The sequence below is a fragment of the Mus caroli genome, chromosome 6 (genome assembly GCF_900094665.2).
Source record: "Mus caroli chromosome 6, CAROLI_EIJ_v1.1, whole genome shotgun sequence".
NCBI lineage: Eukaryota > Metazoa > Chordata > Mammalia > Rodentia > Muridae > Mus > Mus caroli.
Window position 1 is genome coordinate 131,102,997 of NC_034575.1, and position 22,142 is coordinate 131,125,138.

Below are 22,142 nucleotides of genomic sequence, written 5' to 3' on the forward strand. Positions count from 1 at the left end.
TATATATATAGTATTTCTTTTTACTCCCTTGGCTTTTAGCATGTGCCATCAATATAGAGTCATGTGAGTTCAAGATTCAAGGAGTCTGAAAATGTACCCTCCTCAGTAAAGCATACTAGGTCTTTTGCTGCATAGAAGAGCATTTTTCTCTCTGTAACACTCCTGGCAATAACAAACCCAGTGCCTTGAGAAGAGCAGATTATCTTTGGATAATTATTTCTTCCAATAACTACAGTTTCAGCCTGTTAGCCATGGTCCTGTTCGTGGGGGTCAGATATGTAAAACTGAACCTTCTTCCCTTTTCTGATGTCAAAGGAGCTATAGTGTAACTTTTAAAGTATTTTTTTTAACTTTTGCCAATCCTGCCCCCCAAAAATGTTGGTTCCTATTGTTTGGGGGAGAATTTTTTCCATACTCAACACTAATCTCTGGCACAAAAAAGAATAAAATTGTACTTATAAGTAAATTACTAACTAGAGTTAGGGATATAACTCAGTGGGAGAACACTGGCCTGGAGTGGTATGGCATGGCCTGACATGGCCTCTGGAATGTACAAAGTTCCATCTCCAGGACCAAAGGAAAAAGAAGAAAAAGAAGAGGGAAGAAGAATTGAGGAGGCTGTCACTAGAATTAAAACAAATTATCATAGGTTTGATTCAATTAGAGCAGAAAAGAGAAACTTTCCTTTTCATATTTTCATAGCCTCCTGAAAATGATAGGATTAATTTGTTTGCATTTAATAGATTTTTGACACTGCCATTAAAGAGATCCTTCATAATGTTAGATGTTCTGCCAGTATGAAATACAGGTCTCAGCATCTCCATGTTCCACTGAGGTCAATGCCTAAAGGTTGGAGGGAGCACGGTGCAATCCCACAGACCTGTGCATTTTCTGCTTCTCCCTTATATCCTTACCTCTTGAACAGAACCAAACTGTGAAGCACAGCGCATGAATACAGCCTGGCAGTTGACACAGGGCAAAGCCACCTTTCATTCCAAACTCAATAACCATTTTCCAACCAGGAAAACCTCTTCGGAAACCAAGACTCAAATTGCCAAACTTGCATGGAAGATGGAGAGAGAACTTAATGGTTAAGAAACTGGCTGCTCTTCCAGAGGATTTAGGTTCAAGTCCCAGCACCTGCATGCCACGTGGTGTCTCACAATCACCCATAACTCCAGTTCCAGGGAAATCCAAATTGTCCTCCTGACCTTTGTGGGCATAGCACACATGGTATACTTACATACATATTGGCAAAACACTCATAAACGCAATAAATAAAGGAATGAATAAATAAAGACCTAAAACTATGATGAAAACTAATTCTTTCAAAGGTAATTTTAAAAAATAATTATTTTGAATAGCAAATTGTATGAGCTGCAGCAAAATTTGAAAACATAGAGGAAAGCATATTAATTCCCAAATTATAAACTACTGAAAGCTAGAAACTTCTTTTCTTAGCACACTAAGGACAGACACATTCTAGAAAAGCTGAGATATATCTGCAGCCCTTAATGCTATAACTTTACTAGCCAATTTGTGTTGCACCATTTCTACAGAGTCTGCTTTAGGCTTTACAAAGACCACCAAATCAATATACATTATATATTAGGCAATTATTATACAGTGAATTTATAGAAACTAAGATGACTATGACATTGTGACATGGCAAGGTGATATAATCTTAAAGAATTACCTTGGTCCTCAGGGCAATTACTCTCAGAGTTTGGAAATAATATCTTCCTGTCTCTGCCCCTATGTTATCAAAAGCCTCAAATGAAGAAGCCAAACAGACATGACTCAATGACACTGTATTCTTTTTTTTTCAATTTTTTTCTTTTTTTTTTTAATTAGGTATTTCCTCATTACATTTCCAATGCTATCCCAAAAGTCCCCCATACCCTCTCCCCCACCCCCCTAACCCACCCACTCCCACTTTTTGGCCCTGGCGTTCCCCTGTACTGGGGCATATAAAGTTTGCAAGTCCAATGGGCCTCTCTTTCCAGTGATGGCCGACTAGGCCATCTTTTGATACATATGCAGCTAGAATCAAGAGCTCCGGGGTACTGGTTAGTTCATAATGTTGTTCCACCTGTAGACACTGTGTTCTTATACAGCACCAAGACTTGCCCAATAATTTCTTATTGATCCAAAGGAGCTCACACATTTGACGATCAGAGAATGCGGCTGAGCAGACTCTCACTTTCTAAGATTTGAGCAGGAGGTACCATCCATTCCACTCGACTGTCCACTGATAAATAGCTGCTAGTTCATGATAGGGACTGTGGGGCCAAGGAAGATGGTGAGTGAGAGAAACTTCAACGTTTTTAGTATATATTGGGTTTCATGGAGAACAGTCCTTGAGGACAGAACAATTCTAAGTCAATACTTAAGGGACTGGCTGGCTCAGTGACCCCAGAAGAAATCTTACTAGACTTAACATCTTTCTATCTTTAACTAATCTAGAAGATATAGTAGAATGAGGTGCCTGGGAACTCTGGATAGAAGGTAATCACCCTTCAGGCTTGTTTGTAAGGTGCTAGGAGTTAGCAAAAAGGAAGAGTTCATTTTCCCTTTAGTTAAAAACAAACATATCTGAGCCTGGTAACACCTAGCCAAGCTTCCTAGGTGGAACTGGCACCGAAATTGAAGTTCCCTCATGGGAGTGAGTGTTTCATGTCAATAATTTATTTGAGTTTCACAGTAGTTCTGAACAGTTACCCAGAAGTGAAACTACAGAAACCACACAAGAAGGTTTGTACATTAAGAAACTTTTCCAGAACGATAGACTTTAATGGATTAGGCCTTTGTTTTCATTTGGCAGGCTATGCTAAGTATGTACTGCTGCCAGGGACAACCAAGTGAGCTTCCTAAGCCCCAAACTCCTGCCTGCCGTGTTCCCCAGAAAGCCCAGCAGCCATGAGGTATGCCCTGTCCTCTCTGCACTCAGTCTTCTAGTTCACACCTCTAACCACAATTTCAGATGCCTGAAGTCAACAGTTAACACCAGGTGAGACCAGTACCCCAATGCCCTACCTGCCAGCCCCTCTGGGCAAACCCAGCAGTGCAAAGCTCCACCTTGCCCCCACTGTACTCTATTTCCTGGGCCACAGCTTCACCTGAATCCCTGAAGGCCTGATGATGTCCGGGACAAACAGGCCTGCCACCACCTGAGACAACTAGCAATCTGAGGCCATCAGGGACTACCAGCTCTGCCTGCATCCATGGAACCCTGCTGCCACCAGGGACAACCAGCTCTACCTGCAATCCCAGATGTCTGCTGACATCAAGGACTACCAGGCATGCCAACATTAGGGACAGCCAGATAGCTAAAGGCCAGTTTAAGAACATAACCAATGGTTAGGAGCTGCCGCTCGCCAAGATCCACTGCCCTGTGGTGCAGACAAAAGATCTAACCATTAGACAGGAGAAAAATGACGCGGTAATAGATTTCCAGCAACAGGTAGGTGCTTTGGAGGACTCCAGAAAGTTTTTGAACATGGCCTTGTCGAGCTGAAATGTAGGCTGTCTACCTAACACCACAGCAAAACACCACCACAGGCAAAGGGTGGAAAGGGTCTGCACTCTACTGACTGTCCTCCACTCTACTGTCTGCCTCTTTTTTTTAAAAGATTTATTTATTTATTATATGTAAGTACACTGTAGCTGTCTTCAGACACTCCAGAAGAGGGAGTCAGATCTCATTATGGATGGTTGTGAGCCACCATGTGGTTGCTGGGATTTGAACTCTGAACCTTCGGAAGAACAGTCGGGTGCTCTTACCCACTGAGCCATCTCACCAGCCCCTGTCTGCCTCTTTTAACTTGCACAGAACAAAATTCCTTATCAAAGTCTGGCTATCAACAAGCTGCCTCAGAACTTGCCCTCGTCATCATTAATCCAGACACCAGCCCCTGCAGCTGCGATATTAAAGATCCCAGCTGGGACTTTGGCACTGGTGCTGAGTTTAATACGAATGCCACTGAAGATCCCTGGAAAACTGACTACAAAACGCACTCTTACATAGCAGAAGAGCTTCTGCAACTCATAAACCTGTTTCCCAGTAGACCCACAGAAGATGTCTATTTTTGGTCACTCCATGAGTGGTCACGGATGTAACGGGCAATGAGTTCATTCAGGCTGTACATCTTGCCCTCACCTAACAGGATGATCTCGTGACTGCCACGGGGTGGGTAGATGGCCAGGGCCTCCTGAAAAACTCTGCTCAATGTCGGGGCTCCTCCACACACCTTCTGTATCAGGGCTCCTGTCACCTCTAACACCCTCGCTGCCTCTGGTGCCCTCGCTGGCTTCCTCACTACCTGTTCAGCTTCCACCATCATCCAGGGGATCCCCAGTCCGGGGATCCCCCATCTGGGTCTCCCAACCTGGGCAGGGGAGCCGTGAGCAGGTGGGTGGGTGGAACAAGTAAACAATCTTATCAAATAACTTTTTAGCATTTTTATGCTAGTTTTGACTGATTAGCGTAAAAATATCATTTTTACTTAAAACTAAGTGTATTTTCATTGTTGGTTTGTTTTGAGGGGGGAGTTGAGGTGATTTTTGTTTTGTCTGTTTGTTTTATTTTGTTTTTCAGTATAATTCTCTAGGATTTAGGAGGACCATTGCTGTCAATAAATCTCTTTCATTTTGAAGCATGAATGACTATACCTGTTTTTAATAATTATTGAGTTTTTTGGGGGGTTTTTTATCTGAGAGCTGGCTGTGTTGAACTTATTGGATGTCTATTTTAGTGGCACCAGTGGTCATGGACCCTGTTGGGATGGTCTTAACAGAACTAGTAAAAGTACAGATGAAGGGGGGAGGGTATGGGAGACTTTTGGGATAGCACTGGAAATGTAATTGAGGAAAAGATGTAATTTAAAAAAAAGTACAGATGACTTATTGTCATATCCAAGTCAGAAGCCAAGAATTCCAGTTCACAACTGTCTCCTGGATAGCAGGTATAAATACCCTGGAGGCAGGCAAAGTATGTATCATTAGAAACTCTTGTTCCTCTAATTAGTCTAGCATAGCTGTTTTTAATTTTTACGTATGGGGCTTTTCCTATGACCTAATCAGGTGTCCCAGTTAAATATGTCTCTTTTGTGTTGTTGGTCAGACTTTGGGTATTTTATTTCAGTATATTAAGCTGGTTTGCATGTGAGCATATCTAGTATGTCAAGCCAGCATTTTTAGACATGTTTTGTTTTATTTTGTTTTCAAATAAAGGGCTTCTTTATGGTCAGTTTTCATGTTATTTCTTCCTGGTTTCCCCCAACCAAAGGCCCGGTATGGCCTTAACTCCTGTGCCTCTTGCAAGCTCCCTTCCAGAGCCCTTTTAGGATAAGACCAATAGGCTTTCTCAAAATCCACAATCTTCTTTTTGTAATCCTCTGGCCACTCTTCCATAGACTGTCACTAGGTAAGGCTACCTCCTAAAGGAGTGGGCAGTTCTATCACAGTGTGATGAGGCTTAAGGGATGGTCCATGGCTGGCCTACTTCTCAGTAGAACCCAGCCTGGTGATCAGCGGGGAAGTCTTATGTATGTGAGTTTCAAATTGATTCTCTTCAGTGGGTGGTAAAGTTCAACCCTAAAAAGTGTTCATCAAAGCCAGTGAGTATGGGACCCACTGCTGGGTCGAATATAGAGGCTGCTTCCATGCTTAAATGGGTAGGACCCCTGTTTTTGTGTCAGTATGGGGCTTTGGGTCTCTGCTTCAGATTGTCCCCAAACATACTTCAGATAGGATGTACTAGGTTGTTGAATCAGTGTTTGCAACCTCAGGAACACCAAATAGCTTTATGACAGGTTTTTTCTTTTTCTTTTTTTTTTCTTTTTTTTTTTCTTTTTTTGTAAGACCATTTTTCAAGATGGGTTGTTTTTGAGTTAGTCTGTCTGAGAGCTGTCATCTCTGGACTTATTTTTCTTTATTTCTGCCAGCACTCTTGATTTTCAGTAGTCCCTCTATCCATTTTGTTTGTTTGCTTGCTTGCTCTGTTTGCTTGTTTACTAAGGGAAACTCTGGAAGAACTGAGTGTAAAACTGGAGAGCAGGGAGGTGGAGCAGTGGGTCAGGACCCCCTGGCTGCCCTTGTGGAGGGCAGCCTGTTTAGATGTCTGATCTGTCCGTTGGTTTCACTGATTTACTCAACCTTGACTCTATGTGAGCCTGACAGTGAATCCCCGTTCTCAATACAGTGATACTTGGAGCCTCTTGATAGAAAGAGCTATTTTCCCTGCTGTAGGCTGTTTAGCTCCCATCACTAAAAGGTTTTCATATCTAAATTGGGGCAGCAGCTCATCCTTTAAGACCAACTGTGAGGAGAAAAAAATCTCTTTTATAATTTCTCCAGAATTATGGAAGGACCCTCCTACCACATTAGGCAAATCCATGGCTACAAAACATAGCTGCCATCTTCTTGGGTGAAAGGAGGACCTAGCAATTCCTTTAGCTGACACACTAAAATGCAGCAGACTACAGTCTGACAAAGCTGGGCCAGCTGAATAAGATTGGTGAGCATCATGGCAGATGCCAATGGAGGGGCAGTGTAGATGGTCCTCCAACTGCCTCAGAACCTCGGAGCATGCCAAATGGAGCCTAAAGTGTCAATCCCAACAGTCGGGAATATGACCACTACCAGACTTTGAAGCCAAATTTGGAGAGGGCTTTAATTAGTACTGACCAGGAATATGGACTCTGGCCAGGACCACACCTGGGTTCCCAGAAAAATGGCTCAGGTCACGTTTTACAGAGGCTTAAAAAAGATAAAACTCACATTTCGCTACATTTCCCATCAGTTCCAATCAGGAGCAAGTTTATACCCTGACATATTTCCTGCCCACGTGGGATCATCTGGTGCAGATGGATCAAACAAACATGGGACAAACAGGAACTTATTCTTAACTGTCTTAACTGCAAACAGGGCCCTTAGCCTGCACAGTGTATTCTGTAGACCTGTTTTTGTCTCCCATTAACTTGCAAGGTCTATTGTTCTTGTTTCTCTTTTGATCTCACATGTAAAAGAAGTAGCATCCTGGGCAAAATGTCATCCTCTGGGGAAGCCGATGGGATGCTTCCTTGATGTTTCCAAGCCTAACGCCCTTTACAATCAATGTGCTCTGGAGCTCAGAAGGTTCTGGTAGTGAAGCCATCCAGGCGGGTCTCGAGTCAAAAGACACCATGAACCCATACATGGTAACTGGCCTGAGTAACCAGGCAGTCCCAGACAGGCCTCTCAGACTCTGTTAATCACAGTCAACCTAGAGTTTCTTCACATGACCAGCTGATATCAAAGCCCTCCCCCAACCAGGGCTTCATCTTTACTTACCTCATAGCCTCTTTTAAAGTTGTTGAGCAAGATTTGTAGGACTATGTGGGTCTCATCAGGACTGTGAAGATCCCATGATGGAATGAGTTCTCTAAACAAGAGTTGAGGGGATTTATATGTGCCTAGCTCCCTGCAGTGCATAGAGTAGGGTGGAGACACGCAAGCACTGACCTGACTAGCTGCATTGCATGGACTTAACAGGTCTCCCCAGGATCTTATACCCAAGTGCTCAGTCATCTCTGATTATGGAGGTGAGTGCCTGCTCAGATTAAAGAACTTAGTGGAAGAACAGGTTAGAGTTCAATCAGTTCCCTTAGCCTCAGAGCTACAGGGCCATTCCAGGTATTTATCATTTCTTTAGACGTCATGTGTTTTCAGTTTTGAATTACTAGTTTGTCTATTTCTCTGGAGACCAACCTCCCTTTTCCTTGGAAGCCATTGCCACTCCGACATTCCATGGAAGCTCTAGATCTATTCTCCTGCATAATGACCAAGTCCTTTCAGGGCTCTTTCTGCCAATCTCAAGGGAGTGGGGCAGGACTTTTACAGAACAGTTCACATGAGAGTACTTAGCACACAGCAGATATTCAGGGAAAGTTCTCTCTCGGGTCAGTTTTGGTCAGCTGATGTTTTGGTTTGAGTATTTAGCTTTAACTGGTTTTGAGGGAATGCTTTTTAAGTCTGTATAAATCAGTGTTCTGTGAAACTAAGATAAAAATCTAGATTTGGCTATCTGCTGGGATCTCTTGCTTTCCAATTTAAGGGCCATCTGAGAGAGAGAGAAAAGGGGAAGTTTGGTTGATTTAATATATTTCCCTCCCTTTCCCCCCATCCCACTTCATCCCTCCCCCTCTCCCTCCCCCTCCCCCTCTCCCTCTCCCTCCCCCTCTCCCTTTCACTCCCCATCCCCCTCTCCCTCCCTTCCCCATCCCCCTCTCCCTCCCCTCCCCCTCTCTTCTCTTTCCCCTTCCCCTTACTCTACCCCATTCTCTCTTCCTTCTTGGAAACAGCCAAACAACCCAAGCTGTGCTTGAACTCCTAATCCTCCTGCCTCCCTCTCTCTAATGTTGAGATAACAAGTGTAGGGGATCATACCCAGAGGCCACCACATCTGGCCCCTGCTGTCACTTCAGACCACATTTTAAATAATTGTGAAATATTTAGAAGACATTCAGAGGGTTTTAAAAAAAAAAGAATTTATATTTGCCTCTGAAGCCACTTAAAACCCTTCAGAGTCTTGCTCATTACCTCAGAATAAACAGTGGATCTTGTCTGCTTGACTGAACTCATTTCTGTGCACTGAATCCTTTCATTCTCAGTCCATGGATTTGATTCCCAGCACTGGGGAGAAGGAAATGCATACTACTGAGTCTGGAGAAGACTAGGGGAAAAAGTTGACAAGGCCAGTCTAGTCTGATCTAAAGATCATGAATGAAAAGACTAGGAAGGAAAAGAGGGAAAGGAGGGGAAGGAGGAGTTGAAGGGGAAATGAGGTAGGGAGGAAAAAGGAGGAGGAGAAAGAGCAGAAAAGGCAAAGAGAGGGAAGGGAGAAAACAGCAGGAGGAGGGAGGAAGACCTGGGAAGGAAGAAGGGAGGATCACCAGGGAGGGAGGGAGGAAAGATGACCTGGGAGGAAGGAAAGAAGGGAAGGAAGGAGGGAAGAAGGGAAGAGGACGTGGGAAGAAGAGAGGAGCACCTGGAAGGGAGGAAAGGATTTGACGAATGGTAAAGTGACTCTGGATTTCTTTTCAAGATCTTTTTTTTAATTAGGTATTTTCTTCATTTACATTTCAAATGCTATCCCAAAAGTCCCCCATACCCTCCCCCCCCCACTCCCCTACCCACCCACTCCCACTTCTTGGCCCTGGTGTTCCCCTGTACTGGGGCATATAAAGTTTGCAAGACCAAGGGGCCTCTCTTCCCAATGATGGCCGACTAGGCCATCTTCTGCTAAAAATGCAGCTAGAGACAGGAGCTCTGGGGGTACTGGTTAGTTCCAAGATCTTATCAGGAGGTGTTAATTACACAAGAGAATGGGTTCACATCCTCATACCTGTACATGCTTCCTTCTTTTTCCTTCTTCTTCCCAGCAAGCACCCCACCCCTTCTACTTTTGTGTGTACGACTCAATGAGTTCCAAGCTGCCTCCCTTACACCTTGCCGGGTACCTCCTCACCACCCTTCCATGGCGCCCGATTATTCACACAGTGAGGGAGTTCACCACCCTTATTAATAAGTAGCACATTCTGAACATGAAAGTCACTGTATATGGAGAAGTATGCACACTGGCTCAAGACAAAGCTGAAAAGGTTACAGTAGACCCAAAGCAGTTAAGTGGTCTAAGGGACACCGGGATTGTCTACAGCTCAAGTACAAACTAAACCTGATTCTTTCTCCACAACCTCTTCCCTTTATAAGTTTCTCCTACTGATAAGCCAGCATCCTCCAGTTTCTCCACGTGCTGCCAGCATCTGTCCCCTACTCTGCCCCTCTTGTCCAGGCACCTGTTCTTCTTTCCTCTTCCTCCCACAGAGCTCATCCACTCTGTCCTTAGGATGACATTCCTGCCATCGTCTTCCCCAACATTGCCACCTCCCACTCCATCCACTGGAGTTGGAGGCAACCGGCCTCCCTGCCTTCACCCTCACTTCTGTTCTTTGGTGACTACAAACATAGAGGAACATTTTTTTTTCTAAAAAAGAACTTATATTTGCCTCTGCAGTCACATAAAACCTTTCAGAGTCTTGCTCACTACCTCAGAATAATCAGTGGATCTTGTCTGCTTGACTGAACTCATTTCTGGGCACGGAATCTTTTCCATTCTCAGCCCATGTTGATCACTGCACCATACCCGGAAACTTACAAACTCAACCAGCATCTCACTGACACCTTTATAGTCGCCTCCTCCACTCTTTGCCTTCCTTCAGTTGTCCATTTTCCCCTATGTCAGTGATTCAGAAATCACTCAGGGCGAGATTTGATGGCCCATCCTTCAATCCCAGCACATGGGAAGTAGAGACAGGAGACTCAGAAATCCAAGGCCACCATCAGCTACATAGCAGGTTTGAGAGAAGCTTGAGACACAAGAGACTCTCTTTGTCTTGGCCCACCAAGGCAAGGTCACATGTCTGCCTAGGTACAGGTTGTCCAGATAATTATCTGCGTCAACACACAGACTTCTGGCTTCCCTTTAAAACTTCACAGCCAGCAACTAGACACTGCATGTTAATATTTCCTGAATAATTGGAATAACCATTGGAGATGGCTAAGCATTCTGCTGTGCTTTGCAAGGTCTCTGATGCTTATTAACTTCTCATAGCAATTGGTCTGTGTTCCATTTTACTGACCCTGTTCCCAGCCATGCTCACCAGTTGCCTCCTCTGTCTCTGGTGAATACAGAAAGGCCTTTCTAACTCCAGCCTCCAGCATGAGCTCCCATTTTCTGTTTGGTTTTGTTGTTGTTGTTGTTGTTTGTTTGTTTGTTTGATTTTTGTTTTTGTTTTTTTGTTGATTTTGTTAACTGCAAGTCTCAAAAAAGGTAGTTTTAAAGGTTCATTTAAAATATTTAAGCAGTATTTTGTGGGTCAAGGACACCACAAGAAGACCTACAGAGTCAACTCACCTGAGCCCATGGGAGCTCACAGAGGCTGAACCACCAACCAAAGAGCATGCAGGAGCTGGACCTAGCTCCCACTCCCAACATTTGTAGAAGATATGCAGCTTGGTCTTCCTGTGGATCCCCTAACAATTGGAGTGGGAACTAACTCTGACTCTCTCTGTTGCCTGCCACTGGATTTCTTTCACCTAGCTGGGCTTCCTGGTTGGGCCTCCTTGGGAAAAGAGGTGCTTAGTCCTGCTGGGACTAGATGTCCCAGGGTGGAATAGTACCCAAGAGTGGCTTCCTTCTTTGAGGAGAAGGGGAAGCAGTAATAGGGACAGGGGGTTGTAAGAGCAGGAATGGGCAGAGAGGAGGGTGGGAGACTGTGACTGATTGAGATATAATGTGAATAGAAATAAATTATGAAAAAATACAGTTTCTTAGTTCTGATGGTCTAACCTAATATGTTCACTTTTATCCCCCAGAGGTTCCACCTCTAAACCCAGCGTAAGTCCCAGACATCTCAATAGCCACAACACACCCTGAGAATTCACTATTCACCTGCCTGAGGCTGAGAAGCAGAGAATACCTAGCATGCAGCAACAGAGTGACCTGTGCTGCACTCTGTGAGGACCATCCATTCTGTTCTCAAAATTGGCTGCATGGTTTTCTGTCCCTAGCACTTGCACACAAGAACGCCATTTCTGCCTATTCTCACCAACTCCCATTACTTCTTGTTTTCAGATTTGATGGGTGGGGCATTAGGGAGGAGAGTGTCACTCTCCCAGTGTGTGCAGCAGGTGGCATTTCATTGTGACTTGGCTTTGCCTCTTCCTCCTTCCTCCGCTTGTGCATTTGTGCATACTCTTTTATGAACTGTAATTCAAGTCCTACACCTGTTTTGTTTTGTTTTGTTTTTATTGGTTTTAGATTTCTTTATTTCATATATGAATGTTTTGCCTCCATGTATATCTATGTACTACACGTGCTTCTAGTGCCCTCGAAAGAGGTCACAAGAGGACCCCAGATCCCCTGAACCTGGAGTTGTGGGTGCTTGTGAGTCACCATATGGGTGCAAGGACAGCATCCAGTGCACTAGACACACAATCATCTCTCAAGTTTGTCTTTAATTGGGTCACTTATTTTGTTATTACTGAGTTGTTCCATTTGTGTGACCATGCACTGCTTGTTGATGGGGACCTGCTCCGTGAAAGGTAATAATTAGCTAGCAATTTCACCCTTGTGCAGACATCACAAAGTGTGCTTACACATTACTAGGTGGCAATGATCTTAGGGGAGATTAAGTAAAGGGTTAATTGCTAGAGCCTTTTCCCTATTGTCCAGATGCCTCTTGCTGGTCAGGCTAGGGGGAAGTTTGGAACAACAAACTTCTATTGAACCAGGAGAAGAGAATAACACTCGCAGAAGGAAAAAGTTTTACATAAGTGAATGTGCAAAACCTCACATAAGTTCATAGGTATATTATTCATGCATGCTCATTTATTCATTTATACATTTCCATTCAAACCCAGTTAGGACCAGCTTGTATGCATTCTCATAATTACATACACACACACATGCATACATTCTCACAATTACATACTTACACACACATCCATACTTACGTATGTGCATATGGAGCAAAAGACCAAGTACCAGGGCAGAAAGAACTCACTCATTCTGGATGAAAAATGAGCTCCAGTCTATTGCATACAGAAAGAAAAAGCTTCTACCCTTTTAATCTAAATGAATTAACCCCAAGTTTATAAGAAGAAAGCTTTGTTCCTTTTAATAAGACTAAGCCTGTCTTGTCCTTACCATGGGACCTGTTCTGTCCCATGATAAGGAGAAGCTTGTCTGCTCCTTCTGCTCTCTGCAGCGTCTTCTTTTTTCCTCGTTCCCTCTGCATTCTGCACATTGCTCTCTTAGTATTTTATGTTTACCTATAGTTTCTAAGTTATTCCACTCTGCACTCTCCTTCTAATCTTGCTCTCACCTCCTGCTCTGATGTCACAATAATACTCTAACTCCCGATGCCTTTTCTCCCGATGCTGTGCCTGTACTTCTAAGTTCTTCTTGAGTCCAGTTCTGTCTAAAAAGTGTTCTGTCTAAAATCTTCTCCTCAGCCCAGTTCCTCTCTCAGATCAGTTCTCTCCTCCGTTCCTCTCACCTCAGTCCCACAGTTCTGACTCTTCTTTTTGTCCTCAGTCTTTAAACATCTTTCAGAATACATGATCATATGTTTAAAAGTTCATCAAAAATTCACACAGAAAATCAAATCATAAATTGAAATAGAATGTTTACATGCATATCCATTAGTAGTAATTATCTGGCTAAACATCCATCACCTGTCTCAGCTCCACAGGTTCACTGAAGGTTTAAAACCATAACTAAGTTATTAGTGAAGTTTTGTATAGATAAACCCACTCAATATTTTATCTTCTGTCCTAGCACCTATAATAAATTGTTAATTCCCTTTTAATGAGTTTTAGTTAGTTGTTTTACAACTTCTTGGAATGTGCTCTGAGTAGGAGAAAGTCTGGTTACCACCTAAGAGCAATTAACTGGTGACACTTTGGAGACTGGCAGAGAGAGTTCTCATTGCAGTTTTGACTATCAGAAAAGCACCTAATATCGGACCCACTATAAAAGAGCTTAATAATCACAGATATAATATTAGGAATTCTTATAGGATCATTAAAACTTAAGTCATCTATTTGTCTACAGAGCATCACTACAAGATAGTAATTCTTCCTGGATATGCAGAGAACTGCTCCAAAGGGGTGTGGTATTACTTAGTGATTGTTATATATGTTTAATAATAACAGGAAATGCATGTTAATAGCAGGAATCTTTCCTAAAATGAATCCCTTACAGCCTTGCTTAATGAGGGCTCACCTGTCGCAGATTATATAATAATCCGAGGCAGGCCACTTTAGGATGATCACCTGCTAGTTATTAGCTTGTCCCATTGTGGCTCCTGACCTATGTGATTTGCCAATATGTTGTCAAATTTTTCAGCTGCTTTTCACTTTGTTATTTGTTTCCTTTAAAATTTGGATGGTTTTCTGGAGCTTGTGCTGGAAACAGGGGAGAAGTCATGCATGCCAGGAATGAAACCCAGCCCTCTAGGGAAGCTCTACTACTGACCCTGGTCACTAATGACCTTTGGGGACATTTATTTCCTGAAACAAGTAGCATCACTTCCAACCTTAGTATTGGAGAAGTTTCACAGACTAGAAAGTGTGTGTGTGTGTGTGTGAATGTGTGTGTGTGTGTGTGTGTGTGTGTGTGTGTGTGTGTGTGTGTGTGTGTGGTATATGAGGTGGGGTATGTGTGTCTGTGTGTCTGTGTAGTCCTGAGTGTGTATTTTTGTGTATGTGTCTGTGTGTGTCTATGTGTGTGTGGGTGTGTAGGTGTGTGTTTTCCTAACTTTGCTATTCCTGGAGAAGAGTTTCCCAGACTACAAAAGTTCTTTGGTTTTTATATGTTTGAGTAAACATATGAACAGGTACCTTCCCACCTGTGTGCTACATGCATGCTTGGTGCCCACGGTGGCCAGAAAAGGGACTGAATTCCTTGGAGCTGGAGTTACAGACTGTCCTGAACCATCATATGGGTGCTGGGAATTGAACCTGGGTCTTCTAGCTATCTCTCCAGCACCTAAAAAAGTTGTTTTGGTTTTGTTTGTTTGGTTGGTTGGTTGGTTGGTTTTGACATTTAGGAATAGTGAAGTGTTATAGAGATCAGTTTGTAAGTGTATTTAAGATTTTTCTTTTTAGATTATAATATAATTACAGCATTTCTTTCTTTCTTTTAGTACCACCAACCCCACCACAACCTATTTTCTTCAAATTCAGGCCATCTTTTTTCACTATTATTGCATGCGTATGTTCATGCATATACATATGTGTTCCTAATTACAACCTGCTCCATAAAAACAGTGTCACTTGTATGTATATTTTTGAAGCTGACCCATTGGCACTGGACAACCAAATGGTGTGCTATTCCCTGGGGTGAACCACCTCTCTCGCAGCCTACACTCCTCAAGTTGTATGCAAAGGTAAATGCAGCTGACAACAGCCATTCCACAATCGTTACGCGGAGCTTTCCTATCAAAGATTGTTTCTTTCCTATCAAAGATTCCCCACCCTATGAGTTTACAAAATCAAAGATGGACGGTTTCGTTTTAACCAACGGTCTCTGCTGCCACCTGCTGGTTCATTTTTAAACTTTTAAGTATTTCAGAACAACAAAAAGTTAATTTTGTCTCCTACCTGTTTGTTAAGCAGTGACCCCATAGGAGAAGCTGGAGGGAGGAAAGCGTCTCAGACAGGGAGACAATCATGAAGGCATGTAAGAACTGGCAAGGAGGCAGCGGAGGGCTGTCGGCAAGGTTCAGTGTGCCGCATTCACACAGTCAGGTGGTCATTTGGGACTAAGGTGGGGGGTCAGGTTACGAAAGCTGTATGAGGCAGAAAACCTCCAAAGGGTCTCGTGCGTAAGAACTGGTGTGTGTATGTGAACGGTGGGTTGGGAATTAGAAGCAGGAGGAGATAATAGCTAGGGATGGTTGCCTACGCTGAGTATTAACGACTGAATCTATAGGAAGGCAATTGTTTGCATATTTATTCGTATGTTTCAGTGTGAGTATATTCTTTTGGGGGGTGGTACATTTTGTGAGTATGAAAATTAAAGTATAGCCCCCCAGGAGTTGGTTTTCTCCTTTCATTGTGTGGGTTCTAGGGTTTGAGCTCAGGTTGGCAATGTCTTTACCCACTGAGCCATTTATAATAATTTGTATTCTATTTTTGGTTTTTTGTTTTGTTTTTGGGTTTTGTTTTGTTTTGTTTTGTTTTTTGTTTTTTGTTTTGTTCTGTTTTGTTTTGTTTTTTCAAGACAGGGTTTCTCTGTATCACCTGGCTGTCCTGGAACTCACTCTGTAGACCACGCTGGCCTCAAACTCAGAAATCCGCCTGCCTCTGCCTCCCAAGTGCTGGAATTAAAGGTGTGCGCCACCGCGCCCGGCTATATTTGTATGTATTTATTTTATAAGTATGTGTCTATATGTGTGTGCGCATAAGTGTGCATATGTACAACTGTATGTGAGTACAAGAACCTGTGGATGTCAGAAGAGAGCACTGGCCCCTCTAGGTCTAGAATTACAGGAGGTTGTCAGCCGCCATGCGTGCACTGGGAACCAAACCCAGGTCTTCTGCACAAGTAGTAAGTACCTGCAACCATCTCTCCACCCACTCACCTCCCCTTTTTTACTGTATTTTTGTGTATTCATTCTGTGTGTGTGCATTTGTATGTGGCAGAGGGGTGCCCACAGAGGTCAGAAGACAGACAACTTTTTAGAATCAGCTTCTTCCTTCAGCTGTATGGGTTCTGGGACAGAGCTGGGTCTCACCTGCTGAGCCATCCACCAGCCAGCCACACCGTTTTCTTCTTTTTTTAATTTTATTTTTTTATTAGATATTTTCTTTATATACATTTCAAGTGCTATCCCTATACCCTCTCTCCGCCCTGCTCCCTACCTACCCACTCCTGCTTCTTGGCCCTGGCATTCCCCTGTACTGGGGCATATAAAGTTTGCAATACCAAGGGGCCCTCTCTTCCCAGTGGTGGATGACTAGGCCATCTTCTGCTACATATGCAGCTAGAGATACGAGCTCTGGGAGTACTGGTTAGTTCATATTGTTGTTCCACCTATAGGGTTGCAGACCCCTTCAGTTCCATCTTATAGATGACTGTGAGCATCCACTTCTGTATTTGCCAGGCACTGGCATAGCCTCATACAAGACAGCTATAACAGGGTCCCTTCAACCAAGTGGAAACAAAAAGAACACACAGTTTTCAAAACGAAGACAGGAGAGGGCTGGGAATGTAGCTCTGCGTTTACCATCACCACGCCGTAATCTCTTACGTAGTTTTGACCGAGCCTTCTCAGAAGTCACCAAATGTAGACTGTACTTACGGAAAGCCTGGGAGCTAAAAACACCTGCTCTTCCTTTTTGCTTTGGGGGGTTTGTCTGTTGTTTTGTTTTTGGTTAGGTTTTGGGTTTAGTTTTGTTTCTTTGCTTGTTTGCTTGTTTTGGTGCTGGGACTGAGCCCAGGATCTGATATGTACCAGACAAGAGCTCTAGCAAAGTAAACTCTCCAGCCCTGAGATTTGAATTTTTTTTCTAGTTCTTCCTTTTTATTTTATCATTATTTTGATTTTTGCATTTTTAAAGGTTATTAAAGGAAAAGACATAAAGATGAATATGTAACAGAGTGCAGATTCAAAACACAAATTACTTCCTGATCCGTTTGTTTGTTTGTTTGTTTGTTTGGGTTGGGTATGTTTGGTTTGGTCTGGTTTTGAGAAAGGATTTTTCAGAACATCCCAAGCCGAACTTGAATGCATAATGTAGCCGAGGCTGACCTTGAACACATATCCGATCTCAGCCTCCTGGGTGCTGAGACCAGTCCTGAGGCCTGAGCAGCATCCCCAGTTGGCTCTTTTAAAGAAAAATATACATTTAGTGTATCTCCCCTTTAGGTATTTCCACTCACTTTGTTATGTAGGAAATACATTCCTAAAAAATTAATATGGAATTTGAAAACAAGATTTCCTCCAAGGACTTTGAAATTACAGCATAAAAATAATATATAGTGAAAATTTGTATATATGATACAAAAATTTATATTTTACAAAATCTATAGCATTCAGGTTGATTTACTCAGATAATGAAATTTCACCTGGAATAATATGTTATAAAACATTGAACATTCACTCAGAACAGTCCACATAAAAAAATATAAATAGTCCTGGTTTTTTATGGAAGAAGAATGAATTTTAATCATCCAAATTTGTTGAATATTGATGTCATCTTTTCCCCCAAGCCCCAAGTTTCATGTCTCATAATTTCCTAATGTCACTTGCATCTCTCTGCAAGCAAAGTGCTCAACTCTTGAGTTCTCAGATATATACATGTAAACGTGTCATAAAACAACTCACTTATTTTCTAACTAGCTAAAAGAAGAAAATTTAAGTGGTCTGGGAATGTAGTTCAGTGGAGTCCTTACCTATCTTACACAAGGCTGGGTAGTTCAGTGGTTCTCAACCTGTGGGTCGTGACACCTCTGGGGGTGGGGGGATGTGATTGACCCTTTCACAGGGGTCATATAATTCCACCTGACATATACAGAGGCAGATGCTCACAGCCGAGCCCTGAACTGATCACTGACCATGGAGTCTTTATCGGAGGAGTTAGAGAAAGGACGGAGGGAGCTGAAGGAGTTTGCAACACCATAGGAAGAACAAGAATATCAACCAACCAGACCCCCTAGAGTGCCCAGGGACTAAACTACAGCCAAGGAGTACACATGGCTCCCACTGCATATGTAGCAGAGGATCTCAGGCATCAATGGAAGAAGAGGCCCCTGGTCCCATGAAGGCTTGATGTCCCAGTGTAGGGGAATGTGAGGGCAGGAGTGGGTGGTGGGTGGGAGTATACCCTCATAGAAGCAGGAAGAGGGAGGATGGGATAGAGGGTTCTGTGGGGGGGGGGGAACCAGGAACGGGGATAATATTTGAAATGTAAATAAATAAAATATCCAATAAAAATTTTTATGGAAAAAACAAACAAACAAGCAAAAAATGTCTGCATATCAGATATTTACATTACGATTCAGTAGCAAAATTCCAGTTCTGAAGTAGCCTGAAAAAATACTTTTATGGTTGGGCGTGGTTATTTCTCAGCCAGTGAAGTGAGTCAATTCAAACCAGATTAGATTCTATTAAAGCTGGGTTTATTGGGAAGCTGTTCTTTGGGCAGGCAAGTTCACTGGCCCCAAGGAAAGAGGCCAGGGAAGTTGCCATGGGACTGGGGTGGGAGGGAGAAAGGGCATGCACAGAGAGAGAGAAAATGTGTGGATTATATAGGGAAGAGCTTCTGAGGAAAGGGTAGCTGAGCCCCTGGGCTGGAAAGTTCAAGGTTGTGGGCAGGGTACCCAGGTAGGGACCAAGGGATGCTGTGAGAACCTGTAGGCCAGGATTGCTTTGGTAAAATATGCACCTCAGTCCCTTCTCCCATGGTCCAAAACCAGTCACTACAACATGAGAAGCTGTATTAAAGTGTTTGTGTTGGGTTGGGTTGGGTTGGTTGTTTGATTGGGGTTTTGTTTTTATCAGGTTTTGAGACAGAGTCTCACTATATAGCAATGACTATCCTGGAACTTTCTATGTAGACCAAGCTGGCCTTGAATTCACATAGATCCACCTGCCTCTGCCTTCCCAAGTGCTGAGATCAAAGGTATGTGTCAAACACACCCATCTGTTCCATTTTTTTAAAGTTAGAGTTAACTACCCTTTTCAAAAAGTAATTTATTTTAATTATATATGTATGATACTACAGATATAATTAATGTTGTATACAAAATAATGTTTTGCCTGCTACATGTCTGTGTCCCATGAGCATGCCTGTTGGCCACAGAGGACATAACCATAGACTATTGTACCCTTCACAGGACACTCTGTACAGAACACTAAAATAACATCCTGTATATAAACTCTTCTCCCGGTACATGGAAGCTGTATAGGCAGCACTCAGCCCTAATACTTCCCTACACTCTGAGCATGGTCAGAGAAGGGAGAACAAACCTAGACTTTGGCCTTGAGCAAACTGCCCTGTGTAATGTCACCCACCTCTACCAACTCTTGGAATCCATGTGATGAAGGTTCTAAGGAACCTTCGTGATGTAATCAAGTTAGACTAGCCTACTCTAAAAACCCTTGACTTCACAGACACCTTTTTCTCCAGATGTAGGGAAGGCTTTAATTTCCTAGCAGCCTCTTGGCTCCCAGATGTCCTCTTCAAAATCATCCTCTTTGCCATTCCCTGTAGAGAGAATCTCTAGTGTACAGTGTGGAAGCAACATTTGTCAATAAAAGCTGAAGTCTGAGTGGCTCGAGTTCCTTCCAGTCGTCATCAGCGCCAGGCCACCTTGGGCACAAACTTGGCAGACAGTCCCACGATCCCCAGAGGACTCTCTACCCCCTCAGCCAGACTAACTAGTGGGCACAGAGACAGCGACCTAACTAACAAAATCAGAAATGAAAAGAGAGACATAACAACATAATCTGAGGAAATCCAAAAAAATCATAGGGTCCTACTATAAAAGCCTATACTCAACAAAACTAGAAAATCTGGATGAAATAGACAATTTTCTAGACAGATAGCAAATACCAAAGTTTAAAAAAAAAAGCCCAGAACCCAATGGGTTTAGTGCAGGGTTCTATGAAACCTTCAAAGAAGACCTAATACCAATACTCTTCAAACTATTCCACAAACTAGAAACAGAAAGTACTTTACCCAATTCATTCTATGGATCCATAATTACTCTGATACCTAAACCACACAAAGACCTAACAAATAAAGAGAACTTCAGACCAATTTCCTTTATGAATATCTGGAAATCAGTTTGATGGTTCCTCAGAAAATTCAAAATAGTACTACCTGAGGACCCAGCTATACCACTCCTGGGCATATACCCAAAAGATGTTCCAACAGGTAATAAGGACACATGCTCCACTATGTTCATAGCAGCCTTGTTTATAATAACCAGAAACTGGAAAGGACTCAGATGTCCCTCAACAGAGGAATGGATACAGAAAAGGTGGTACATTTACACAGTGGAGTACTACTCAGCCATTAAAAACAATGAATTTATGAAATTTTTAGGCAAATGGATGTATCTGGAGGATATCATCCTGAGTGAGGTAATCCAATCACAAAAGAACACACATGATATGCATTCAATGATACATGGATATTAGACCAAAAGCTCTGAATACCCAAGATACAATTCACAAACCACATGAAACTCAAAAAAAAAAAAAAAAGGAAGACCATAGTGTGGATACTTCTATCCATCTTAAAAGGGGGAAACAAAATACCCATGGAAGGAGTTACAGAGATAAAGTATGGAGTAGAGATTGAAGAAATGACCATCTAGAGACTGACTCACCTGGGGATCCATCCCATATACAATCACCAAACCCAGACACTGTTGTTGATGCCAACAAGTACTTGCTGACAGGATCCTGATATAGCTGTCTCCTTAGAGGCTCTTCCAGTGCCTCACAAATGCAGAGGTGGATGCTCACAACCATCCATTGGACTGAGCATAGGATCCCCAATGAAAGAGCTAGAGAAAGGACCCAAGGAGCTGAAGTGGTTTGCAGCTCCATAGGAAGATCAACAATATGAACTAACCAGTACCCCCAGAGCTCCCAGAGACTAAACCACCAACCAAAGGGCACAAATGTTGGGACTCATGGCCCCAGTTGCATATGCAGCAGAGAATGGCCTAGTTGGACATCAATGGGAGGAGAGGCCCTTTGTCCTATGAAGGCTGTATGTTCCAGTGTGGGGGAAGCCAGGGCCAGAAAGCAGGAGTGGGTAGGTTGGTGAGCAGGGGAAGGAGGGAGGAGTCGGGGAGGGGTTTTTGGAGGGGAAACTGGGAAAGGGGAAAACATTTGAAATGTAATAAAAGAAATAACCAATGGAAAAGAAACTGAAGTCCAGTCAGCTAAGGCAGGATTGGAAGGTAGGACATCCAGAGAGAGAAAGGAATGCTGGGAGGTCAGATAAGGAGATTCACCACCTGGACTCTGAGGAGATGAGCAATGTATAAACTGAGGAGAGGCATTTATTCATAAATAATTAAGTCTGAGAGTCATTATTCAGGAACTGGGGGCACAGGTGGAAAAACCCACAGTTACAATTTCCATATGACCCCTGTCATAACTCAGTACTCAAGTTTAAATGGATTTAGAGACTATGTATCCAGACCTTTCCTAACCATCAAAGTCCACTTCAATTAACCTCTCCTTCACATTGACATTGTGGTCCCTCTGCATCTCTAAGCATTTATATTTGGGAGCTTTCTTTCAACATTTGTCTATCTTGTGTTAGTCAGTTATATACCTACTTAGCATATTCCCTGCATGGCCAGCCTAAAACTTGCAAATATTAAAATGGTTATCATTCTAAAAAGTATACAATACCATTTATGTCCTCCACACAAAAAATGCCTTTCACTTGCCTAGTGTATCTAGTACATACAGAACTCTAATTTGGGGCCATAATCCCAAATACACAGAAGACTGAGCATTTTATCACAAAGGCAGCCTTAGTCCTCTTGAACCCTTTTAATATTA

The 22,142-nt window shown here is 42.9% G+C and overlaps 1 protein-coding gene across 6 annotated transcripts in view; it reads right to left on the reverse strand.

Annotated features, from left to right (window-relative positions):
• The window catches only part of LOC110297043 (kidney androgen-regulated protein-like), a 26,738-nt gene extending 5,744 nt beyond the window's left edge, over nt 1–20,994 (reverse strand). For 3 of the 6 annotated variants that reach the window (XR_003836967.1, XR_003836966.1, XR_003836970.1), the window contains exons 1-3: nt 10,196–10,496; nt 8,581–8,673; nt 7,333–8,101 (exon numbers count right to left, since the gene is read on the reverse strand). The gene's annotated coding sequence lies outside the window, so the exon portion shown is untranslated. Of the gene's footprint in view, nt 1–2,048; nt 2,283–7,332; nt 8,102–8,580; nt 8,674–10,195; nt 10,497–20,947 lie in introns of those variants that run through there. The other 3 variants (XR_003836971.1, XR_003836968.1, XR_003836969.1) reach the window with 3 other exon arrangements.
• Between the last annotated feature and the right edge of the window lie 1,148 nt (nt 20,995–22,142).